This window comes from Entelurus aequoreus, linkage group LG21 (assembly GCF_033978785.1).
Source record: "Entelurus aequoreus isolate RoL-2023_Sb linkage group LG21, RoL_Eaeq_v1.1, whole genome shotgun sequence".
NCBI classification, from domain to species: domain Eukaryota; kingdom Metazoa; phylum Chordata; class Actinopteri; order Syngnathiformes; family Syngnathidae; genus Entelurus; species Entelurus aequoreus.
This window is the reverse complement of record NC_084751.1, coordinates 46,768,627-46,787,418: the sequence shown is the minus strand read 5'-3', so window position 1 is coordinate 46,787,418 and position 18,792 is coordinate 46,768,627. Positions and strand designations below refer to the sequence as shown.

The 18,792-nt window shown below is 46.0% G+C and overlaps 1 protein-coding gene across 1 annotated transcript in view; it reads left to right on the top strand.

Moving 5' to 3' along the window:
* Positions 1–18,792, top strand: part of LOC133638627 (ciliary neurotrophic factor receptor subunit alpha-like) — a 672,972-nt gene that overhangs the window by 88,766 nt on the left and 565,414 nt on the right. The window contains exon 2 of the mRNA XM_062031418.1: positions 13,257–13,297. The gene's annotated coding sequence lies outside the window, so the exon portion shown is untranslated. The remainder of the gene's footprint in view (positions 1–13,256; positions 13,298–18,792) is intronic.

Sequence of the window (18,792 nt, the reverse complement as noted above, 5' to 3'; positions counted from 1 at the left end):
CCAAACTTTTGAACGGTAGTGTATGGATTAATTGTAATTGCAAGGACCAGTTTTAGATGTTCCCTTATGAAACAGAACATTTCCCTACCGTTGTTGTGTGTATTGTTGTGCAACCAGCACCACTACAGTACACTACGCCACCATATACAGGACAACCCCCAAAAGTTGTACTTTTTGTTCCGTCCTCTGTGTCCTCATCCATACACTCGTATTGTTTCTTCCTCTTAACTTGATCCACTTGCTAATAATAGCCCTGGCTTAAGCAGAACCGGATGGGAAACAGAGCTAGAAGAACTGGGGGGGGGGGGGGACTGCGGGCTGGATTCACATTCATTTTTGTGAAGTTTTCGCTAAGGCGCAATGATTTATTGGCGTAACACCGCCCGGCTCCCAATTTAGTTTCCTGTCTTGGTTTTATAGTTGCTCCAGAGGTCACACGTCACCGCCTGCCTAATACTAGGCATGTGGAGAGCACTTTTGTAATATTTTATGTCACACTTCTGTCAGACATTATTCTGCTTTTATGCCTTATTTTTGTGAAAAAACAAGACACTTTTTGACCTTATCTCTTAAAAAAAAAAAAAAATCATAGATTCTGAGGTGACAAACTTTTTACAACAACAAAACATTTTAAAGGCCTACTGAAAGCCACTACTACCGACCACGCAGTCTGATAGTTTATATATCAATGATGAAATCTTAACATTGCAACACATGCCAATACGGCCGGGTTAACTTGTAAATTGACATTTTAAATTTCCCGGGAAATATCCGGCTGAAACGTCGCGGTATGATGACGTATGCGCGTGACGAAGTCAGTTTAACGGAAGTTATGGTACCCCGTAGAATCCTATACAAAAAGCTCTGTTTTCATTTCATAATTCCACAGTATTCTGGACATCTTTTGCAATTTGTTTAATGAACAATGAAGGCTGCAAAGAAGACAGTTGTAGGTGGGATCGGTGTATTAGCAGCGGACTACAGCAACACAACCAGGAGGACTTTGTTGGAGCGCTAGCCGCGCTAGCCGCCGACCTCACCTTGACTTCCTACGTCTCCGGGCCGCCAAACGCATCGGGTGAAGTCCTTCGTCCTTCCGCCGATCGCTGGAACGCAGGACCAAGAGGATCACATTGGTGCCGTGACACGGATTGGGAGTGTAACAGATGCCAGTTAGTGTGACTTGGTCATAGTACTTGTAAGCCTCAAATCCTGCCACCTTAAGAGTTGGCGTTGAACAATGAGCTGACATTCTGGGCTTTTGGCGCTTTACGGAGCACTCTAGCCTTTCAGTTAGTAGACGTTCAATCCCAGGCAGGACCAGGTGGATTACATTGGTGCCGTGACACAGATGGACAGTGTAACAGATGCCAGCTAGCGTAACTGTGGGAACGTCTGTGATCTTCACTCCTTGAGTTTGCATTGGACAACGAGCTAACAGTGTGGGCTTTTAGCTATTTACATAGCACTCTTACCTCTCAATTAGTAGACGCCGGTTCCGTAAGAAATAAAGGATGGGACCATATAGTGCCGTGACACGTATTGATAGAATAGCGGATGCCATTCTCAGCTCTCAATTAGCGGCCCCTGCTTTGAGCCCTGGGAGGGGGGGTGGGGGGGGTGTCTTATTTGCCTAATCAAGCATTCTTTATGACATATTTCAGGCTGTCCAAACAATTCTGTCAACAAAAAAACAAAAACGATTGCACCGAGGCCTGAGGGATTTGCTTTTGCTGATTCGGCTGTTCTTTCTTCATTGTTGGCACACGTTTTGTTGTACTCTCAGCTTTTGTGACCCCTTCATGTCCTGTCATCGGAGGATTCCAGAAGTGCTGAAGTGAAGAAGAGTAAACAAGAGAGGAATATGAATATGTCTGCATGTGAGCAGGCAAACATGTCAAGCAGAGCTGGAGAAAATGTTGTTTTTTTTAAAAAAGCTTACATGGGAACGTCTGCAAGTTACCTGCAGATCTTTCTTCCTCCTTCCTGCTGTGCTTGCAGCCAGATAGAGGTTGTTGTTGTTTTTTTTAAAAAGCCCACTTTTGTCAATGGTAAAATTTTTGTGGAAAATTATACTTTCTCTCCTTTCCTTTCTTATTAACTGTTAATTTTAATCACAGTTATCATCATAAACATCTCAAAACAATTTGATGAAAACAATAGTAGACAATCACTTAACAATCTACTACTCGACTCTCACTACTATTTATTTAAATCCTTTGTTTTTTCCCCTTGAAGTTCTTGAGTGTCCATGGAGTTATGCCGTGGATTTGTAAACATTAACAAAATTGCTCAAATCACTCTGGTAGCGATCATACATTGATACCACTCTTGGTATCAACACTACCGATATATGGGTAAATGTGCCAACTAGGGTTGTCCCGATACCAATAATTTAGTACCGGTACTAAAATGTATATCAATACTTTTCCACATAAAGGGAACTACGGAAAATATCAATATTGGCTTTATTTTAACAGAAAATCTTACACTACATTAAACACTCACAGTCAAAGAACAATTTTAGAAGGTTAGAATATAAATGAAAAGGCATTGAAACGGCATCGACCCTGAAGGGAACGTCTGCCCTTGGCTCCTCGACTACAGTCTGCACTGGACCGAACAGCAGGACAACTATTTACTAATAACACCTACATTATTACCTTTTTATAACTCGTTGTGCAGATATGAATATGTATTATTTAAATGTTGACCTAAGTTTAAAGCAAAGGTGCTAATACTAATCGCCACATTTGTCGAGGCGTGTTTTAAAGCAGCTGTTGTGAGAGTAGCGTACGTGTGTGTGTGTGTGTGTGTGTGCCCCTTTAAGAATGGCAGTATGTGGGGTGAGTGAGTGGGCGAGTTACGAGAGGTAGCGCTAGCATGTGCAGGAGTGTTAATAGCATGGTGGATGTCTGCTTGTGGAAATTATAAATAAAGTGACCAAGTTGTAACTTCTTCATCGTATGGGCAGCTGTTTTCCGGCACCCGGACCTGAGGCCGAGGGTCTATGCCTTTTACCACCCCAGGCCCGGGGGGCCCTCCCGTTCATATGTCAGGACACACAGAAGTGAGCCAGGTCACCGAGCAGTCATCCAGGTCCGCCAGGCCACGCAAACCATTAGGAGCACGATAAATCGGGCAACGCAGGATCACGTGGTCGGCAGTCTGCTCCTCCGCGCCACACTCACACGTCGCGTTAGGTGCTAAGCCCCACTGGAACATGTTTGAGCGAAAGCGACCGACACCAGTTCGGAGGCGGTTAAGCCTCACCCAGGCCACTCGTGGTAGTGAGAGGCCTGGTATTGAGCCGGTGTCAGGTATGAAGTCACGGAGTCTGGAGGAGATGGTATGCTCCAGGTCCGTGCTCCATTTGTGATTCGCCCAGTGAGCCGCCCTGATGTTGTTGTCACTGCATTGCTGCAGGAGCTTCAGGGCGGCTGGTACCAGTGGGTCTCTGGAGGGGAGGCGGGGCGTTGGCTCTGAGGAGAGTGTGAGCCTTTCATGGAGCAGGTGGTTCTCATCCATGTTTGCCCGGCCCGCCAGAGTTGCTACAGCACCTTGGCGACGAAGCTCAGCGGGTTGGATGCCTGCTAAGATGGGCAGTAGCTCCACAGGGGTGGGGCGCAGGCATCCAGTGATAACACGCAAGGCTTCGTTGATCGGGACATCAAGTTGTTTAGAGTGAGCACTGCGCGCCCAGACAGGTGCGCAGTACTCAGCAGTTGAGTAGACCAGGGCAAGTGCTGCTGTTCGCAGAGTTCTTGCCCCGGCACCCCAACCGGACCCGACCAACCGTCTCAGCAGTGAGACGCGGGTGTTGAGTTTCTTGCGTGTTGCCAAGAGGTGTTTACGGAAAGTGAGCGACCTGTCCAGGGTGACCCCAAGGTATTTAGGGTCAGGACGAGGGTCTTCAGGTGTAGGACGAGGCCGGCATAGGGTAAGGGAAGCCCCATCCGGCTTCCGCACCTCGAACCTGATCTCACGATCCGCTTCCCAATTGTATAGGTGGAAAGCTTGTGTCACCGTCTTGGATTCGCTGAGCTTCAATCTCCAGTTATGGAGGTAAGCCACTAAAGTCTCCATGTCCTGGCTTAGAGTTCCCTCCAAGGCCTGCCAGTCCCTGTCGGAGTGCAGCAGCGCGAGATCGTCTGCGTATGCGAACCTCCGTGAGACTGTGGCAGGCAGGTCGTATGTATAGATGTTATACAGGAGGGGAGCCAGGACAGATCCCTGGGGGACGCCATTTTTCAGGCGCCGCAACCTGCTTTTATCTCCGTTACTGGTGGTGAGAGTAAAGCTGCGGTTCCAGACAAGCTCCATGATCATTTTGACCATGTGCCTGTCTGGAAGCAGGCGGAGAAGTTTGCAGGTGAGGCCGCGGTGCCAGACTGTGTCATAGGAAGCAGTCAGGTCTATGAAGACGGCACCGGCCTTCTTTTTCGCCTCAAAGCAGTCCTCGATGTCCTGGGTAAGGAGGGCGACCTGATCCACCGTGGACTTCCCACGTCGAAAACCCGCCTGCTCCCGGGGGAGGTGGGGGTCTATGATGGGCTCGACACGGGCGTGAATCAGGCGCTCGAGGACTTTAAAGGGGACGCAGAGCAACGAGATTGGTCTGTAGCTCGTTACGTCATCCTTTGGCTTGTTCGGCTTGGGGATAGCGACAACAGTGGCCCTTCTCCAAATCCTGGGGATCCGGAGTTGGCGCAGGCAAGAAGACAGGAAAACTCTCAGCCAGGACTTCATTGCAGGGGCAGCGTGGAGCACGAGTTCTGGGCAGATGTTGTCAGGCCCAGCAGACTTGCCTGGTTTGGTATACTGGAGGGCAGCTGTGAACTCCTCCGGTGAAAACTCACCGGAGATGTTACACTCGCTAGATGTTGTTGTCCTCCAGAGGTCTGCAGTTTCCTGGCGCACCGCCCGGGAAAAATCTCGATTTATCCCGGTATATGCCCCGTTTTTCACAACCTGTGCTGCAATAGCATTTGCGGTAACGGGGCATGTTCGGGGTGCGCGCTCAGACCTACCAGTCAAGTTGTTCAAAGTGCTCCACGCGATACGGCTAGTGTGCGAGAAGTCGATGGAGTGGACTGCCTCTTTCCAGCGCTGGTGCCTCTTCCTTCCAAGAGTGGAAAGAAGGGCAGTGGCTGAATTGTTAGCCTCCGGGCCATAGGGAGCCCGGAGGAAGGCGCTGTAGAGGGTCTCGCACTCGCCATCCCAGCATGGTTTGTAGTTCTTACGCCGGCCGCGTGGGATGGCTTTTTTGGCCGCAGATGTTAGTGCCCTACAGAAGTCCTGGTATGCCTCGTCCACGTTGGGTGTGTCTGGTGGTGGGAGACACCGTGTGGACTTGTTGGTATGGAGGCGATAGAGTTTCCAATTGGCCTTCCGGAAGTTCCATCGCTTCATCGGTCCGCTCGGAACTGTTGTCACGAGGTCGGGCACCGATATCAGCGACGGTCGGTGTTGCGACCTGGGGAACATTCCTAGAACACGTCTGTCGGGGAGCTGGGTGTCCACACCGACACTCACGAAAGCCAGGTCAGGGTTCGTGTCAGTGTTATGCCGAGCGGAGTGAAAGCTGGCTGGGCCCTTCGGGTTGTAGAGAAGGTTGAGCGAGTTGCGCTCTGCCCAGTCAGAAAGAGTTTCCCCGCTCGGTGAGGTGGTACTGTATCCCCACCGTGTATGCCGGCAGTTGAAATCACCAGCATATACACACTCAATCAATCAATCAATGTTTATTTATATAGCCCTAAATCACAAGTGTCTCAAAGGGCTGTACAAGCCACAACGACATCCTCGGTACAGAGCCCACATACGGGCAAGGAAAAACTCACCCCAGTGGGACGTCGGTGAATGACTATGAGAAACCTTGGAGAGGACCGCATATGTGGGTAACCCCCCCCCTCTAGGGGAGACCGAAAGCAACGGATGTCGAGTGGGTCTGACATAACATTGTGAAAGTCCAGTCCACAGTGGATCCAACACATCAGCGGGAGTCCAGTCCACAGCGGGGCCAACAGGAAACCATCCCGAGCGGAGACGGGTCAGCAGCGCAGAGATGTCCCCAACCGATGCACAGGCTAGTGGTCCACCCGGGGTCCCGGCTCTGGACAGCCAGCACTTCATCCATGGCCACCGGACCTATGCAACTCCCCCTCGCAAGGGACAGGGGAGAAGAGGAGAGAAGAAAAGAAACGGCAGATCAACTGGTCTAAAAAAGGGGGGGTCTATTTAAAGGCTAGATTATACAAATGAGTTTTAAGATGGGACTTAAATGCTTCTACTGAGGTAGCATCTCTAACTGTTACCGGGAGGGCATTCCAGAGTACTGGAGCCCGAATAGAAAACGCTCTATAGCCCGCAGACTTTTTTTTGGCTCTGGGAATCACTAATAAGCCGGAGTTCTTTGAACGCAGATTTCTTGTCGGGACATATGGTACAATAGAATCGGCGAGATAGGCTGGAGCTAAACCGTGTAATATTTTATACGTAAGTAGTAAAACCTTAAAGTCGCATCTTAAGTGCACAGGAAGCCAGTGCAAGTGAGCCAGTATAGGCGTAATATGATCAAACTTTCTTGTTTTTGTCAAAAGCCTTGCAGCCGCATTTTGTACCAACTGTAATCTTTTAATGCTAGACATAGGGAGGCCCGAAAATAATACGTTACAGTAATCGAGACGAGACGTAACGAACGCATGAATAATGATCTCAGCGTCGCTAGTGGACAAGATGGAACGAATTTTAGCGATATTACGGAGATGAAAGAAGGCCGTTTTAGTAACACTCTTAATGTGTGACTCAAACGAGAGAGTTGGGTCGAAGATAATACCCAGATTCTTTACCGAGTCTCCTTGTTTAATTGTTTGGTTGTCAAATGTTAAGGTGGTATTATTAAATAGATGTTGGTGTCTAGCAGGACCGATAATCAGCATTTCCGTTTTCTTAGCGTTGAGTTGCAAAAAGTTAGCGGACATCCATTGTTTAATTTCATTAAGACACGCCTCCAGCTGACTACAGTCCGGCGTGTTGGTCAGCTTTAGGGGCATGTAGAGTTGAGTGTCATCAGCATAACAGTGAAAGCTAACACCGTACTTGCGTATGATGTCACCCAGCGGCAGCATGTAAATACTAAAGAGTGCAGGGCCAAGAACCGAACCCTGGGGAACTCCGCACGTTACCTTGACATAGTCCGAGGTCACATTGTTATGGGAGACGCACTGCATCCTGTCAGTAAGATAAGAGTTAAACCAAGACAAGGCTAAGTCTGACATACCAATACGTGTTTTGATACGCTCTAATAAAATATTATGATCGACGGTATCGAAAGCGGCGCTAAGATCAAGAAGCAGCAACATAGATGACGCATCAGAATCCATCGTTAGCAATAGATCATTAGTCATTTTTGCGAGGGCTGTCTCCGTAGAGTGATTTGCCCTGAAACCGGATTGAAAAGGTTCACAGAGATTGTTAGTCACTAAGTGTTCATTTAGCTGCTGTGCAACAGTTTTTTCGAGAATTTTGGAAATAAACGGAAGGTGGGAGACCGGTCGGTAGTTTACCATGAGGTCACACGGTGGTTCAAGCACTGGCAGTGACACTGGCGTGAGTTGTGAGGGTGGTGGTTTGTAGACGTTGACAATTTTGATGTCGCCAACGTCCACTCGCAGCCACTCGATCTCGGAGTTGTCCGGTGATCGATCGGCGAGGGTCCAGCTCAGATCGTTGTGGACAAACGTGGCAAGGCCATGCTTCTTGCTCAGGATTGACCCAGCTAGCGTGAAGTTGGTGATTGCTAGCTTGTCCGCTGTTGGGCGGTGGGTTTCCTGAAGGAGGATGACCATGGCTTGGGTGGTGTGGGCCATGTGCTCGATGACGGATGTTTTGGCATCTGTGAGCCCTTCAACGTTCAGTTGCAGTATTCTTGGTTGGAGACCGGCAGCAGTGTTGCTACCAGATCTCCGCCCAGACTGCCCCTGGACGCCAGAACGGGAGGGTACCCGAGTTGAAAGTTTTTTGTTTCGCCGCGTTGCCATGGAGTAGAGCAGCGCGGTTACTTGCAGGGATCACGGCGTGAACGTAAACTTTCTCGATCCCTAAGTTGTAACTAATCGACGGTCTCGTCATTCCTACCAAAGAGCGGAGTTTTCCAGACCCATTGAGAAGTGACGGGTGTTACGCCCGTAGTCGACAAGTTTATTATTTTCCTGTACCTTTTTGTTATGGGACGTTCATCTTCTGCTGTTGCCATTTCTAATATAAAGTAGTGTAAAGTTCTTACTTATGTCTGTCAGTAAACGCGCCGTGAATATAGTTAGCGCCATCTTTTGACACTTCTTCCACCCCCGTCCTGGCACGCTACACCGCTACAACAAAGACGACGGGGAGAAGACCCTGTCGAAGTGGAGGCACGTAAATCAGACCCGCCCACAAAACGGCGCATCCTGAAACGACTGTCAGAAAGCGACTTGAAGATGATGTGTAAAACATCATCTATGCAACATTTTGAGCAAAGAACCACCATTACATGTTATGTAGACCACAAGGACGGTGCAATGGACGTCAAGTGGATCTAGCATAATATTGTGAGAGGCCAGTCCATAGTGGATATGACGTAATAGACATAATTTAGGACCAAAACACTTAAAACAAGTAAAACACTCTAACATAAAATCTGCTTATTGAGAATAATTATCTTATCAGACAGAAAATAAGCAAATATCACCCTTATTTGAGATATTTCCTCTTACTTAGATTTCAGTTTCTGTAGTGTATTTCCTGAACATTCCAGTGGAGCTCCGGATTTTATTGACCTTTGAAGGTGTTTATGAGTCGAGGTTCCACCGTGTGTATCCAACAAACGGTAGTGAGCTGCACACAAACAATCAAGAAGACAATAAAGAGCTCCTCGGTTTGTCATTGCCTGTTGACTGACTGATAACACAATAGATGAGCCGAGTGCCTTCTTACTGGACTGACTGGTAACACAATAGATGAGCCAAGTGCCTTCTTACTGGACTGACTGGTAACACAATAGATGAGCCAAGTGCCTTCTTACTGGACTGACTGGTAACACAATAGATGAGCCAAGTGCCTTCTTACTGGACTGACTGGTAACACAACAGATAAGCCAAGTGCCTTTTTACTGGACTGACTGGTAATACAACAGGTGAACCAAGTGCCTTCTTCCTGGACTGACTGGTAACACAATAGATGAGCCGAGTACCTTCTTACTGGACTGACTGGTAACACGATAGATGAGCCGAGTACCTTCTTACTGGACTGACTGGTAACACAATAGATGAGCCAAGTGCCTTCTTACTGGACTGACTGGTAACACAATAGATGAGCCAAGTGCCTTCTTACTGGACTGACTGGTAACACAATAGATGAGCCGAGTACCTTCTTACTGGACTGACTGGTAACACAATAGATGAGCCAAGTGCCTTCTTACTGGACTGACTGGTAACACAATAGATGGGCCAAGTGCCTTCTTACTGGACTGACTGGTAACACAATAGATGAGCCAAGTGCCTTCTTACTGGACTGACTGGTAACACAATAGATGAGCCAAGTGCCTTCTTACTGGACAGCAAGGTCAGACATGGTATAGTTGAAGGCGGTGCTATCCTCGCAGTAAGTGATTGACGGCATTTAGGGTTTTATTGATTTTTTCCGATTCTGTTCATAACTTTTATGGACAGAATTTCTAGGCTCAGTCAAGGCGTTGAGGGGATCCGGTTTGGTGGCTGCAGGATTAGGTCTCTGCTTTTTGCAGATGATGTGGTCCTGATGGCTTCATCTGGCCAGGATCTTCAGCTCTCACTGGATCGGTTCGCAGCCGAGTGTGAAGCGACCGGGATGAGAATCAGCACCTCCAAGTCCGAGTCCATGATTCTCGGCCGAGAAAGGGTGGAGTGCCATCTCCAAGTTGGGGAGGAGATCTTGCCCCAAGTGGAGAAGTTCAAGTACCTAGGAGTCTTGTTCACGAGTGAGGGAAGAGTGGATTGTGAGGTCGACAGGCGGATCGGTGCGGCGTCTTCAGTAATGCGGACGCTGTATCGATCCGTTGTGGTGAGGAAGGAGCTGAGCCGGAAGGCAAAGCTCTCAATTTACCGGTCGATCTACGTTCCCATCCTCACCTATGATCATGAGCTTTGGGTTATGACTGAAAGGACAAGATCACGGGTACAAGCGGCCCAAATGAGTTTCCTCCGCCGGGTGGCGGGTCTCTCCCTTAGAGATAGGGTGAGAAGCTCTGCCATCCGGGAGGAGCTCAAAGTAAAGCTGCTCCTCCACATGGAGAGGAGCCAGATGAGGTGGTTCGGGCATCTGCTCAGGATGCCATCCGAACGCTTCCTTAGGGAGGTGTTTAGGGTACGTCCGACCGGCAGGAGGCCACGGGGAAGACCCAGGACACGTTGGGAAGACTATGTCTCCCGGCTGGCCTGGGAACGCCTCGGGATCCCCCGGGAGGAGCTGGACGAAGTGGCTGGGGAGAGGGAAGTCTGGGCTTCTCTGGTTAGGCTGCTGCCCCCGCGACCCGACCTCGGATAAGCGGAATAAAATGGATGGATGGATGGATTATTCCCCCCTCCCTTTAAACTCAAATGCCCAATTCAGTGCTGATCCACTCTTACCTGTCCTTGTAAAACCTTTTCTGTCATAACAGAGTTATTTCTTATTTTTTTAAATATTCGACAGCAGATTGCTTCATCAGGCTTCCGCGACGGCCGTTTTTATGGCAGGCACAATTTGGCTCGATGTGCACGGCGTGCTAAGTTAGCGTGAAGCGAGCCCGACATGCTAGCAGGCGGCGTGGAAAGCGTGTAATAGGCTCACCTGTCGCTGGGCAGGTGGGGAGAATGGGAGCCAGATTTTTAAAAAAGAAGAATGGATGCAGAAAGATAACCTGACTAATACCAGCCTGGGGTGGATGTTTCCAAGTTCCGGGGCCGCTTCGGAACTGCTGGAGAATAAAGTCGGTGATGGAGGAGGTGATAATGAATAAATATTGACAGGTGACGGGATAACCTTGGACAGGGAGGAACTTAGCTTGGGGGGGGCAATGATATCTCTGAAGGGTTTTAGTCCAATTCATCCATTTTTTATCAGCCCTTAAGGCGTTTCAGCCTTTTTGTGTCCAAGTTATGCCAACGTTGGTTTATTGAAGAAATACTTTTAATGACTGAAAATGACAGCTTGTTGGAGGCAAGGCGGCACCTAATAAATGGAGCTGGAGTACACAGATTGGCGAAGATAAACCCTAGGGATGTTTATAAAAATGATTCTTATAAACCGTATTTTCCGGACCATAGGGCGCACCGGATTATAAGGCGCACTGCCGATGAGCGGGTCTAGCCAGGTCTATTTTCATCCAAATAGACAATTATGGGTTGTACAAGTATAACCCATTTACCATTTACCATTTACAAAAGGCTCACCGGAGTATAAGGCGCATTAAAGGAGTCATATTATGATTTTAAAACAATATATTGTGGTGTACATAACATGTAATGGTGGTTCTTTGCTCAAAATGTTGCATAGATGATGTTTTACACATCATCTTCAAGTCGCTTTCTGACAGTCTCTTCAGAATGCGCCGTTTGGTGGGCGGTCTTATTTACGTGCCTCCACTTCGTCAGCAACTTCTGCCCGTCATCTTTGTTGTAGCGGTGTAGCGTGCAAGGACGGGAGTGGAAGAAGTGTCAAAAGATGGCGCTAACTGTTTTAATGACATTCACCGTCCGACCGGAACTCTAATAACTAAAGCTCCTTGGGTGAATAATGTACACTCACCACACCGGTATGTTTTAGCGCTTTCATGGCGAGTTTACTGACAGATATAAGTAAGAACTTTACACTACTTTATATTAGAAATGGCAACAGTGGAGGATGAATGTCACATAACAAGAAGATAGAAGCTTATCGACCACAGTGTTGGCACGGACTACAAAGGCGGACACGCGCACATTTTCAGGACTTATGCAGATCCCAAATAAAGATCAGCAGGTCAGACTTTACTTCAATCAATAACGGAGCAGCATCTCCTCATCCATGGCTCATTAGTGCAACAAAAACGCCGGAATGTCCGACCGGAACTCTCTAATAACTAAAGTTCCTTGGGTGAATAATGTAAGCTCACTACACCGGTATGTTTTAGTGCTTTCATGGCGAGTTTACTGACAGATATTAGTAAGAACTTCCATCCATCCATCCATTTTCTACCGCTTGTCCCTCTTGGGGTCGCGGGGGGTCGCTGGAGCCTATCTCAGCTACAATCGGGCGGAAGGCGGCGTACACCCTGGACAAGTCGCCACCTCATCACAGTAGTAAGAACTTTACACTAATTTATATTAGAAATGGCAACAGTGGAGGATGAATGTCACATAACAAGAAGATAGAGACAAAGAAGAAGCTTATCGACTACGGTGTCGCCACGGACTACAAGGGCGGAAGCGCACAATTTTTCAGTACTTATGCAGATCCCAAATACAGATCAGCAGGTACCAGAAGATAAGAAATGTTGCTTTTGCATAATATAGCGAAACAAAACGCCAGATAATATGTCTTACCTTATACACACACCATAATAATACTCCTATGTTTAATGCGCCGACAATCCATCAAGTGGTGTGGCTTCATAGCTTACCAAAGTCCTACTAAAACATTTTGATCGATTTTGGAGCGCCGTGTGTATTGTTCTATATTTTCAATGGAACATATAAAATGTTGGTGTTGTTTACTTGAGTCGTATTGCAGTCTACACGCATCTCTTATGTGTGACTGCCATCTACTGGTCACTCTTATCATTTCGCCATGCACAACGTAAAATAGCTTTGAGGTCGGTAAGCACAACCAAAATGATCCCGTACATTTGGTGGGCGTAGCTCAGCCAGTGGAGCGGTCGTCCAGCAACTCGAGGGTTCTTGGTTCGAATCCAGCTCCCGCCATCCTAGTCACGGCCATTGTGTCCTTGAGCAAGACACTTCACCCACTTTCCTCCCACGTTGGTGTATGAATGTGAATGGATGTCTGTTGGCAGCCACGCTTCCTGTCAGTCCACCCAAGGGCAGCTGTGGCTACACATGTAGCTGACCCACATCAGTGTGTGAGCGAATGAAAGATGAGTTCATTTTCCTGTGAGTGTCATTATCAATCTAATCAATTATTATTAACATATCTCCATTTGCTGATTTGGACTTTCTGATCCAATTGTTGCTTAGTGACTGACTGTGGCTTGTTCTTCACAGGGTGAAGAGGAGCATTCTGCCGACGGTTCACCTTCTCCAAGGTAATTTCACGTCTTCATTTTCGTCTCAATAAGCTCTGAGAATACGAGAGTGGGTTCCATTCCTAAATCTCTACATTGTTGTCAAATGATTCCAACACATTTCCCCACGGACTCTGATGGCTCTTTGAGAAAGATTGAAGCCATTAGTGGCAGAAATACTCTGAACATTTCTGTATATATATATAAGTGTGTGTGTGTGTGTGTGTGTGTGTGTGTGTGTGTGTGTGTGTGTGTGTGTGTGTGTGTGTGTGTGTGTGTGTGTGTGTGTGTGTGTGTGTGTGTGTGTGTGTGTGCCCTCATCAGCTGCTATATTAAAGGGGAACTGCACTTTTTTTTGGAATGTTGTCTATCATTCACGATCCTTATCTGAGACAAAAACACAGTTTTTTCATTTCTTTTTTTGCATTCTAACTCATAAACAAACACTAGCAGGAGTCAGCTAACAATGAAGGTAATGGGATTCGCTCCTTTCCGCCAATGAAACGCTCAAAAAACATCCATCAACGTTTGATATACACAAACTGAGTATACACAGGCACATTCATAATAACATGGAGTATTTATGTATTTTGCTCTTTTTAGCATACAGGTACATCACAACGTTTGCTACTACTTATTAATGGCAGACTTCATGAGAGCCAACAACCACTACACTACCGTTCAAAAGTTTGGGGTCACCCAAACAATTTTGTGGAATAGCCTTCATTTCTAAGAACAAGAATAGACTGTCAAGTTTCAGATGAAAGTTCTCTTTTTCTGGCCATTTTGAGCATTTAATTGACCCCACAAATGTGATGCTCCAGAAAGTCAATCTGCTCAAAGGAAGGTCGGTTTTGTAGCTTCTGTAACGAGCTAAACTGTTTTCAGATGTGTGAACATGATTGCGCAAGGGTTTTCTAATCATCAATTAGCCTTCTGAGCCAATGAGCAAACACATTGTACCATTAGAACACTGGAGTGATAGTTGCTGGAAATGGGCCTCTATACACCTATGTAGATATTGCACCAAAAAGCAGACATTTGCAGCTAGAATAGTCATTTACCACATTAGCAATGTATAGAGTGTATTTCTTTCAAGTTAAGACTAGTTTAAAGTTATCTTCATTGAAAAGTACAGTGCTTTTCCTTCAAAAATAAGGACATTTACATGTGACCCCAAACTTTTGAACGGTAGTGTACGTCGGGACAAATATTGATCAGAACCTTATATTTTTAGCCTGAATATAAGGCAGATACTCAATAATAAGCAGATCCAGCAAGTAGCGCAGTTGGTACGTGCTAAAGAAGAAATACACACCACAAACATAATTAAACAATCACTTACAGTACAATGTCTGCTCTCACTGGGATGCCGACTGATGGGATGTTTAACCGTTTCGAGAAAGAATTCATCACAATCCTCAGGTGTAAAAAGATGATTGTTTAATGTTAAAGTTGACCAACTTCTCAGTTTATGACCGATACAAGTGAGAGAAATTATCTATAATCTAGAATGAACTTTTGCCAACTCAGAGGCGATGCAGCAGCTCACCGGCTCAGTATGTCAATAGCTGCATAAGCTCGTTACACGCTAAACTTGGTTTTTCAGTGTTGGCGTTTAAATTAATATCTCTAATACTTGGTTAATATTCAGGTTACAAAATGCAAATCGAGTATTGTTGGCGGTTTTGGATGTTTTTTAGAGAATTCCATGAGGTGCGTTGTTAGCCACTTCATACTTGCCCGATATCACTGTGGAAGTCGCTTTCTTCCGGGTTCTTCGGGCCACCAAGCACAGACATCACCGCTCCTTTTCAGGGCTTTCAGACAGTTTTATTTTATAAATCAAGTCTCTGTAGTGCTTTTCAGCAATGCTCTTTCGTCCGTGCCAATCCTGCTCTCGCTCTCGTTCTCTCTCGTGCTCCAACTCCAGCCACCATCAACCAACAACTCTCCCTCTCCTTCCCGGCTGCTGCCTTTAACGGAGCGACAGGTGATTAGATAAACGCGCCCAGGTGGGCCATCTACTCACCTGTCGCTGATCTCGAAGCCGGTCCTGGCACATCCCGCTTCGCCGCAGGCCCGCAGGCCACGCCCCTCCACAATCACAAATGACAATGCATGATAAAATGAAAGACAAATGTGTTTTTGTCTTACAAAGTGTGAAATCTTGTCAATGATAGGGAAATGTTTACACAAAATTGCAGTTCCCCTTTACAAGTACAAGCGCACAACACGACTTCCACTCATTTAGCAACATGCTGCTCAGTTTCATTCATTGAATGTTGTTTATTTTTGCGGGCTAACATCTTCCATTATCCTTCTTAACATGCAAAACAGTTTGTTTGTTTTCTGCAGAATTGTGTAACTGATACATTAATTGGGTTCTTTATAATATTGTGAAGCCCTATTCCCTGATTACCAGAAGTGTCGCACTGGACAAGTTGATCGTTCGGGCTTTTTTTGTGTATTTCCTCGCACTTTCATCGCTCAATCTGGGGACCTGTGGTTTGAACCCGAGGCAATATGACATGTTCTAATCTTGACTGGCTCAGAATGGCCAAAGGTATAGATGTGTGTGTCCCAGTTAAAGGAAACTGCAGGCTGTCTTCTTCTAATGGATTTATTACACTCTTTGGCAAGCTTGGTAATGTTTGCTGTGGTCTGGAACAACACGGCACACAAACAACTATGAGAAATGCAGCCAATATTACATACAGATAATGTATCATGACCTATGCAAATATAAATTAAATACACAGAGGACATAAGTAAAGGAAATTAAATGAGTTCAAATATACCTACAATTGAGGCATAATGATGCAATATGTACATACAGCTAGCCTAAATAGCATGTTAGCATCGATTAGCTTGCAGTCGTGGATTGACCAAATATGCCTGATAAGCACTCCAGCAAGTCAATAACATCAACAAAGCTCACCTTTGTGTATTCACGCACAGCATAAAACGTTTGGTGGACAAAATGAGACAAAGAAGGAGTGGCATAAAACCCATCTTTCTGTGGCAGCATCGGAGAAAGTTGTTAATGTCAACAAACTACGATGAGTTCAAGGATCGCTGAAATTAGTAGGACGCCCTGAGATGGGTAGGTTGTGAGTTCAGACCCCGGCCGAGTCGGGGGGATTAAATCACCAAAAATGATTCCCGGGCGCGGCCACCACTGCTGCTCACTGCTCCCCTCACCTCCCAGGTGGTGAACAAGGGGATGGGTCGAATGCAGAGGACAAATTTCACCACACCTAGTGTGTGTGTGACAATCATTGCTACTTTGACTTTAACTTAAAGGAAATTAAATGAGCTCCAATATAACTACAATTGAGGCATAATGATGCAATATGTACATACAGCTAGCCTAAATAGCATGTTAGCATCGATTAGCTTGCAGTCGTGGATTGACCAAATATGCCTGATTAGCACTCCAACAAGTCAATAACATCAACAAAGCTCACCTTTGTGCATTCACGCACAGCATACAACGTTTGGTGGACAAAATGAGACAATTCTGTGGCATCGTCGGAGAAAGTTGTACGTGCAAACAAACTGCGATGAGTTCGAGGATGGCTGCAATTAGTAGGACAAAGCGGCGCTCGCCAAATACTCTCATGAGTGATGCATGCATAACATAAAACTACTACTACATAAACCTACTCAGTGGCCTAGTCGTTAGAGTGTCCGCCCTGAGATGGGTAGGTTGTGAGTTCAGACCCCGGCCGAGTCATACCAAAGACTATAAAAATGGGAGCCATTACCTCCCTGCTTGGCACTCAGCATCAAGGGTGGAATGCCCACAGCTCCCCTCACCTCCGAAGAGGTGGAAAAAGGGGATGGGTCAAATGCAGATTACAAATTTCACCACACCGAGTGTATGTGTGACAATCATTGGTACTTTAACTTTAACTTAAAGGAAATTAAATGATCTCCAATATAACTACAAATGAGGCATAATGATGCAATATGTACATACAGCTAGCCTAAATAGCATGTTAGCATCGATTAGATTGCAGTCGTGGATTGACCAAATATGTCTGATAAGCACTCCAACAAGTCAATAACATCAACAAAGCTCACCTTTGTGTATTCACGCACAGCATAAAACGTTTGGTGGACAAAATGAGACAAAGAAGGAGTGGCATAAAACCCATCTTTCTGTGGCAGCGTCGGAGAAAGTGGTTAATGTCAACAAACTACGATGAGTTCAAGGATTGCTGAAATTAGTAGGACGCCCTGAGATGGGTAGGTCGTGAGTTCAAACCCCGGCCGAGTCATAGCAAAGACTATAAAAATGGGAGCCATTACCTCCCTGCTTGGCACTCAGCATCAAGGGTTGGAATCGGGGGTTGCATCACCAAAAATGATTCCCGGGCGCAGCCACCACTGCTGCTCACTGCTCCCCTCACCTCCCAGGTGGTGAACAAGGGGATGGGTCGAATGCAGAGGACAAATTTCACCACACCGAGTGTGTGTGTGACAATCATTGCTACTTTGACTTTAACTTAAAGGAAATTAAATGAGCTCCAATATAACTACAAACGAGGCATAATGATGCAATATGTACATACAGATAGCCTAAATAACATCAACAAAGCTCACCTTTGTGCATTCACGCACAGCATAAACCTTTGGTGGACAAAATGAGCCAAATAAGGAGTGGCATGAAACACGTCCTTCTGTGGCAGCGTCGGAGAAAGTTGTACGTGCAAACAAACTGCGATGAGTTCGAGGATGGCTGAAATTAGTAGGACAAAGCGGCACTCGCCATATACTCTCATCAGTGAAGCATGTATAACATAAACAGTGGGGTTTATAACAATTAGGAAGGTTTGTGTCATGTTTGTCCTCCTACAGAAAATATATTTAAACAAAAATATAGTTTTTTCTTCATCTTTTTCCATTTTCACACATCTCTGAAAGAGGTCCAGGGAGCCACTAGGGTGCCGCTAGAAACCCACGGCCTTAAACTTATACGCTGTAATGGAAATGGTTACACAAATGTAAAAGTGTGTGTGGGAGATACGGTAGTACGATATTAACACTGTCACTGTGACGATCTCGTGTAGAGATGTCCGATAATATCGGACTGCCGATATTATCGGCCGATAAATACTTTAGAATGTAATATCGGAAATGATCGGTATCTGTTTCAAAAAGTAAAATAGGGTTAGGGTTAGGGTTAGGGTTGGGGGGGAGGGTTTTTTTTTGGTCATAAAAAAATACAATCATGTGTGCTTATGGACTGTATCCCTGCAGACTGTATTGATATATAGATAGATAGTACTTTATTGATTCCTTCAGGAGAGTTCCCTCAGGAAAATTAAAATTCCAGCAGCAGTGTACAGAATTGAGATCGAATTTAAAAAGTAAATAATGGGGGTATAAATGGAGACAAAATAGAAAAATATTACAGTAGAATAAAAACAAAAAGCATCAATGAAAATACAAATATAACAGTAAAATAAGAATATAACAAGAGAAACTAGGCATTAGTGACCATGTTA